Genomic DNA, 7,500 nt, shown 5'->3' on the forward strand with positions numbered 1-7,500 from the left:
AACACACCCGAAGGTGAAACACGGAGAGTGAAACACTCCAGAAAGTGAAACACGAGAAGTGAAACACTTTCGAAAGTGAAACACTTCCGAAAGTGAAACACGGAAAGTGAAAAAGTGAAACTGAAAAGAGTGTCGACTAAGGCGAACGCTTCATGTCAAGAGTTTGCTTTCCAAGAACCGTAGACGAAGACTTCATACTTGCTCTAACAAGACTATCGTACTTTACCTTTTCCCTGTATGAAGGTGGTTCATATTTATAGTTAATTTGAATCTAACACGTTTATATAAGTTTTCTTCAAATATTAATAGTTATTAAGCGTGTGTCCAGACTGTGATAAGTGAGGGTAATATACGAGAGAGTCCAGAGGCCCTACTAAAGGGCAAGTCCTGATGCCAGGGACATTACGTGCCGTTCTGTGGTCAGATCAAGGTACCTTTCATTCTGCATCCTTATGTAAATGCATGTGTTGAGAGAAGCTGGCTAGCTTGATGGATCACGTCAATTCTAAACATCGAGTTATTACATAAAACAAATAGATTTATGGATACACGTTGCGTTTTGTTATTTGTAGATTTACATTATTCTACCACAACTAAAAGAGTTGGACACTATTACGGATACTAAAATAATCTCATTATGTATGTCTAATACTACTACTACTCCTACTACTACTACTACTGTCACTGTATTTACGAATACTAAAGCAATCTTAATTTTTTATGTCTAACAGTATTTTTTCATGAAGAATGATCCTTGAAAAGCACAAGCATAGAATAATAGGTGATTCGCAATGAACACTCAGCGAAAAGTGCAATACACCTTGGTTGCAAAACGAGTCTGTTGAAAAGTGGCAGAAGTGGAGAGAGAATTTCGACTTAATGACAAAAGTTTACCGAGTTAAGAGAGAGAAAGATTGCATATGTATGTTATTAACATATTGCGATACTCCCTGCACTTCATGTCTTGTTTAGGATTCTCGCTGTATGCAGCCTGTTTATTTATTTATGTAGGTTTTACAGGTGTAGACTTTTTGTAGATTTAATGCATATGGTTTCCATATGTAATTATGGACTAAGCAAGTGTATATAGTTGCGTGTGGATTTTTCTGTGTATTTTGTAGGAGGTTTTGGTGTAAATGTATGTTTTTTTTTTTTTATCCGAAAACCTTTCCTACATCCACCTGTTCTTCTTTTGTCATTTTTTAGTTCCCCTAAATTTCTTCTCGTCTCTTACATTCCTATCTGTTATTTCTTCCCCTTTCCTCTCTCTCGTCCTGAAGCCACTCTGGCGGTAGTGACACTCCGCTCCATATTGTTCGTCATTGGTCTTGAGAGCTTCTTGATTGTACGCACCCCCTTACCCCCATCTCTCTCTCTCTCTCTCTCTCTCTCTCTCTCTCTCTCTCTCTCTCTCTCTCTCTCTCTCTCTCTCTCTCCTCGTCCTCGGTATACGTGAAAACAAGGGTCACGATTTTCGATCCATTGTTCGTGCCAGTTTCGTCTGAGTTGTGGAATTCTCTCCCATCCTCTGTGTTTCCTGAATAATTAAGAGGTAGGTTTTTCATCACTTACGAAGAGAAAGTCCATTGAAACATTGTTTATAGTGTAGCAGCTTTATATGGGCGATCATGCCCTGTCGTGGTCTTTTCACCTATAAATAAATTGCGAACTGCTTGCATGAATGCGTTCCTTGCATTTCCTGCAGCTGTTAAAATTATGCTCATCCTTTCCTTCATCTTATCGCCACTTTTCGCATTAGACTCCCTTTCTTTAATTTACATCCTTTTCCTTCATCCACCCTGCGTCTTTTCTGTTTCCCATCCCATATTCTTTATTGCATTTCTATCCTTTTCCCAGCGAGAGTACCGTGAAGAGGAACTGCAGTAGAAGGACTTGCATACTATACTCTTTTTAATTTCTCATATGCACGTGTCGCTTTTGAAGCTTCAAATACCAAGCCATGTTATGCCACTGGAGAACTACATGTACTTGGTCTTTAGTTGTATATCAGCTTTACATAAAAATATATTTGGCTCTGCGTAAATTGCTGCTTCAAAGTGACCTTTCATTGAAGCAATGTCGGTCTGAACACTAACGAGTTGCTATTTATCGAGTCATCAAATATTATATGATTGAAGCTAAGGACGTGAAAGTATTAGCATTTATTACTTTAATCATCAAAGGTATCTCTGGAATCTGTTTTCCAATTTCCGTTTGTTCAAAGAGGCGTGAAATGAAGAAGAAAAAAGGAAGCTGGCAAAGGAATATATCTTTGCGGTAATGGCAGCATAAGGCATTGCCTGTCAGTTACAGGAGAGGCATTGTTAATCTTTTTTTTTCTGTTCCAAATGGCGGGGCTTAGATTTTTTTTTTTAAATGGGGAGGTGAGCATGGAAATTTGTGTAGGAACTGTATATTATAGTGGGTCTGTTGATAAGATGATGTAATTTGATTAAAATGTCGCACTTCTTTATAGGTTTCTATGACGTGTTTCTTGTGCATAAAAGGGAAGAATGTATTCCCCCTGTATGGATAAATAAACAGTCGCAATAGTGATAAAGATGGCAAGAGAAGCAAGAGAGTAGAAAAACAAAAGAGACACGGCACATTGAAGAAGAATAAATATAGATATTCTAGGTTAAGACGTAGGGAACATGTCAAAGTAAATTGAAGGTTAATAAAAAAGAAGCTTAATCATGAAATACCAACGAAAGCTGTGCGAGTTGTCTTCAGTGCTTTATCCCAAAGAGGAGAAATTCGAGAGCATCTCTCCTTTTGTTCGACGTAATATATTGCATGAGTGCTTATTTTATAACCATGTTTCAGTACTATGCTAAAATTCCATATACTGTAATGTTGGGGTATTTGATCCGTGTTCCACGTTAACCAGTCCGTTGCTTCACAAAATACCGCTGTCTTGGTTTTTGTAAATTCTTAACACTTTGTTTAATATATACTTGAGCCGTGCTTCCACGTCAAGGATTAGGAGTCTGTAACCGGTATTGCTAAATGTCTTAAATTTCCTCGAGTGTGTCAGTTTTTGCCTGGGTGTCTGAAGTCACATGCTAGCTTATTCAACTTCTAAATGCTTTTGAAGAGAGGATGTTTGAACTGGCCTTATGGCAGCACGGGTTGTTGCTCTTTTGAGATAGCCGTTATGTAAATGAGAGCAAGACACGGCCGAAATAAAAGTCTCATTCGGATGGGATGCTGTTTGTGCATAAATACCACGAGCGTTCTTGTCGGGAAAAATGGCTTATCGCGAAAGTATGCGTCCTCCACTCGGCGTTTGCTTGATATGGATGTGCTCTGTCTCGAGCCTCCGGACCTATCCTTGGGATGCGAGAGAGAGAGAGAGAGAGAGAGAGAGAGAGAGAGAGAGAGAGAGAGAGAGAGAACCAAGTATCACAGGAATGTCAGTTTACTCGTATATCCTTGGGGTGTCGGAGAGAGAGAGAGAGAGAGAGAGAGAGAGAGAGAGAGAGAGAGAGAGAGAGAGAGAGAGAACTTTTAATGGCAAGTACCACAGGAATATCAGTTTAGTGTAGTCATTCCAGACAAACTAATATTTTTATATCCGCAGTCGTAAATGCCATGTTACTTGGATTAACGTAGAGTTTTAAACCTCGTGCACGACTGCGGTTTTCGATGTTCATATCTACGGCTGAGTAGATTGCCACATAAATATCTGATGCTTTCATTACCGGGAAGTGGGTAAACAAGAAATCATTAAATGAATTGCCTTACAGCACGCGAATTTCGTACCAGACATTTGTATGCCTACCAAGCAACATTTACACAAGCTAGAGCATTTAAGTTTTAGTCAATATTGTATCTGTTCGTGGATGAAACAAATCATTTATAACGCTAACTCTCTTCGTGAAATCGGTACTTTATCGGAATGTCATTTTGTAAATTTAGTTGGGAATGTTGGAAAAGAGAAAGGTCAGGCGAGGTCGGTCATTTTGAGGGCGTCGGGTGTACAGTGAAGTTCTTGCGTCTGAGGGTGCTGAAAGACCCCCCAAAACAAACCAGTTTTTCTCTTCTTCTTCTTCTTCTTCTTCTTCTTCTTCTTCTTCTTCTTCTTCTTCTTCTTCTTCTTCATTGTTGGGTGTATCAGTCGAGGTTTCTGCTGCTAATAGATCATCGCGAGAGAGAATAATTGTTCGGTGTGTTTTTTCCTATTTCTATTCTCTCTCTCTCTCTCTCTCTCTCTCTCTCTCTCTCTCTCTCTCTCTCTCTCTCTCCCCCATGTGATTCTAATGAAAGGCCTTCCCTCTCTCTTTTTTACTCTCTTCAAGTGTAAGTGCAATGAAAGACCTTCACTCTCTCTCTCTCAAGTATGAAACTAATTACAGCTATCTCTCTCTCTCTCTCTCTCTCTCTCTCTCTCTCTCTCTCTCTCTCTCTCTCTCTCTGTGATTCTAATGAAAGCCTTCTCTCACTTCTCTCTATGTATGAGTGTAATGAAAGACCTCTCTCTCTCTCTCTCTCTCTCTCTCTCTCTCTCTCTCTCTCTCTCTCTCTCTCTCTCATGTATTGCATTAATGATAGGTCCTCCATAATGACAAAACATTTTGTGTAGAGTAACCTTTGAGCTCGATTATTTTTTTACTTTTATGTGACATGTCGATATTAGACAGCACTTTTCGCTCAGCCAGCTCATCCCGAGGCTGTCTACCTGATGCAGTCATTATGTAGTGGTTATAATTGCTATTTTGCTTCAGCGTACGCTTGGATGAAAGGTCTATTGTAAGTAAACAATTGGAATTTGCTTTTTACGTAAGCTAAAGAATACTATCAGAAGACTAGGTTTTTTAAAGACATATTATTATTTTGCTAGCATGAAAGGTGTATTGAAAATATACGATTGGAATTACTGGAATTTGTTTTTTTTTACGCAAGCTAAACAATTTATCAGAAGACTAGGTTTTTTAAGACACTGTTATTTTGCTGTAACGTACACTAGGATGAAAGGTGTATTGAATTGATACGATTAGAATTATTAGAATTTTCTTTAAATGCAAGCTAAAGAATTTAGCTTGCATTTTTTAAGACATTCTTGGCTGTTTTAGTTATTTGTACCCTTCTGTGTTATACTTCTTGGTCCATGTAATTTCGCAACTCCCAAGGGAAACTTTACGTGCATTTGTTACTAATCATGTGCAATTATGGCCAGAAATTCAAGTTGTCTTAACAGTAAATTCTCGATGCGTTTATGTCTGTTTTCTTACATAAGAAAATAATACCTGATATAAATATATGTGCTTGGTATGATGTGGTATATATAAGCTGTAGAAATGTTACGGTAGAATCCTTGTTAATAAGAAATGGAATATGGAAAGCTTTATAATCCGTAGGCCTACTATGTCGAGGTGACCTTTGAAACTAATACTGTAGTCATCTTTTTGGATCATTTAGAGGATGAATACTTCATTTCTATCACCGTCTGTATAATCGTTATATTTATATATATATATATATATATATATATATATATATATATATATATATATATATATATATATATATATATATATATATATATATATATATATGTATATTGAGAGATGTAGAGAGAGAGAGAGAGAGAGAGAGAGAGAGAGAGAGAGAGAGAGAGAGAGAGAGAGAGAGAGAGAGAGATTTGAATCTTTAGTTAACGGTCAAGTAGTGGCTTATTTGTAATATATGTTTAATGCATATTGTGTCTTTACTAGATGCTTTTATATATATATATATATATATATATATATATATATATATATATATATATATATATAGAGATAGAGAGAGAGAGAGAGAGAGAGAGAGAGAGAGAGAGAGAGAGAGAGAGAGAGAGAGAGATTTGAATCTTTAGTTAACGGTCAAGTAGTGGCTTATTTGTAATATATGTTTAATGCATATTGTGTCTTTAGCAGATGCTTTTTTTTTTTTAAAGTGATCTCCGTATGGTGGTTTTTTTTTCAAATGTGACAGGCATACCTGTCCACGTCAGGCTGTCTTGTTTTATACACACACACACACGCACACACATACTATGTGGGAATTAAAGGACGTAAAGCATTGCTGAAAAATGTCAGAAGCATAGAATAAAGAGGGTTTTTTGGGGTGCAGAGCCCCAAGAAAAGTCTGTAGGAGACACATTATAGAGTGGTGACTTCATGAATATCCGATGAGAATCAAAGACGGAAGCAAGTGCTTGATTATTGATTCAACTTCATCAAGAAAAACTGTAATGGGAATCTCCTCGTACAGTTGAACAATACTCAACAGTTGTAAGGGCAAGTCTCTCGTAACCCTTGAAGAACTGCTGAGTGGAAAATCAAGCGTAGCACTCTAGAGCACACGTAGTATTTTTTTTTTTTTTTTAGAAGAGTTCATATTTAGACCAGTTGTATAATTCCCTTTGAGATATGTTACTCGATGCATAAAAGGTATTCTCAGCTTATTAGGAATACAGATGTATTAGATACAGATAGGATGTTGATCTTGAAAACATTGAAACGAATTGGCACTAGAACTGTAGTGTCTCAGAACTTATTACGAATACACATATGTTAGGTACAGTTTGGAACTTCATCAATCTTGAAACGAATTGACGCTAGAAGTGTGGTGTCTCAGAACTGATTTGGAAGATAGAAGACGCATTAGTTATAGTTACAAAGTTAATTAGGAAGATAGATTTATTGGTTACAGGTAGAAAGTCAATCAGTCTGAAAAACACTGAAACGAATTGAGTTTAATATGGAACGCGCAGCAGAACTCAGAAAGAAAAGACGTTGAATTTTGATTACAACAATAGGCTACTGGTGACTGACTAGAACAATTGGAGTCCGAAGGAGATTGTTGACGAAGTAGCGGCCGCCACTTGAGATATGGGAAGGATAAGGTATGTCACTGTCAGCTACACCTGAAATTGAAGTAGGTTGGTCAGATAAGATACTATAACTCGGAACCCTAGATACGTCAGGAGGGCTAACGAAAGATTGTCCAAGGTTTCTTAGATTATATGACTAGACGTGACACTAGTAAGTCTAGATAGGTCATTAGTTGACCTAGCTGTGTACACTGAAGATTAGAGAGAATGTATTATTTTTAGTAGTTTATATATATATATATATATATATATATATATATATATATATATATATATATATATATATTTTTTATATATATATATATATATATATATATATATATATATATATATATATTACACACACACACACACTCACAGTTCCTTTATGTGTTTGAGTTTATTAGCTTTTAACTTTAATGCTGTTCTTAATAACCTTACTTTCAACCTTGTCTGATTGTTCGGATTATTGTCCTGTGTTATTTCAAGCAGTTTTTTTCCATCTGCTTCATTTCATACAATTCTTATTTTTATTTCAATCATTAATCCTCTCTTTTACTGAATTAGGTAAACATCTTTATCCATTGTTCTGAAGCGCATTCTTTTGAAATTACCTTTTGTTTATACTGCATTTATGTCTTCGT

General features: G+C 36.6%; 1 protein-coding gene across 17 annotated transcripts in view; it reads left to right on the forward strand.

The window, feature by feature from the left end:
* The window catches only part of LOC136839275 (popeye domain-containing protein 3-like), a 465,954-nt gene that overhangs the window by 122,434 nt on the left and 336,020 nt on the right, over positions 1–7,500 (forward strand). The window lies entirely within an intron of this gene.

This window comes from Macrobrachium rosenbergii, chromosome 6 (genome assembly GCF_040412425.1).
Source record: "Macrobrachium rosenbergii isolate ZJJX-2024 chromosome 6, ASM4041242v1, whole genome shotgun sequence".
NCBI classification, from domain to species: Eukaryota; Metazoa; Arthropoda; class Malacostraca; order Decapoda; family Palaemonidae; genus Macrobrachium; species Macrobrachium rosenbergii.